Below are 330 nucleotides of genomic sequence, written 5' to 3'. Positions count from 1 at the left end.
GTGGAGGTGGAAGCAGGTGCTAAAACTTAAGTTGTTTCTTAAGTCCTGTTAAAGTTATGTGGCCTCATTCATTTCCGCCTGTGTCCACATCACCAATCTGTGTCCTCGGATCCCGGGAAAAGGTGGCCGCCCCAGACCCTTAGGGCTCCCCAAGGCAGTGTTTCTTTGCTGGGATGGGTGTGAGGGAGGCACCCCCACCCTCAACGGCTGTCAGTGCAGTTACCCTGCTGCCCTGTGGCCGCCAACTCCAGGCCCCGCCAGAGGCTGCCTCGCGCCCACGTCCCGGCAAGAGGCCCCGCACAGGCTCCCTCCGCTGCCATGAACCGCCTC

At 60.9% G+C, this 330-nt stretch overlaps 1 protein-coding gene across 1 annotated transcript in view; it reads right to left on the bottom strand.

Moving 5' to 3' along the window:
- PHYKPL (5-phosphohydroxy-L-lysine phospho-lyase) overlaps positions 1-312 on the bottom strand; it is a 23,961-nt gene extending 23,649 nt beyond the window's left edge. The window contains exon 1 of the mRNA XM_015563335.1: positions 224-312. The gene's annotated coding sequence lies outside the window, so the exon portion shown is untranslated. The remainder of the gene's footprint in view (positions 1-223) is intronic.
- Between the last annotated feature and the right edge of the window lie 18 nt (positions 313-330).

This window comes from Myotis davidii, unplaced genomic scaffold (genome assembly GCF_000327345.1).
Source record: "Myotis davidii unplaced genomic scaffold, ASM32734v1 scaffold438, whole genome shotgun sequence".
NCBI classification, from domain to species: domain Eukaryota; kingdom Metazoa; phylum Chordata; class Mammalia; order Chiroptera; family Vespertilionidae; genus Myotis; species Myotis davidii.
Note: the sequence above shows the minus strand (reverse complement) of the source record. Positions and strands in the feature narration are given on the sequence as shown.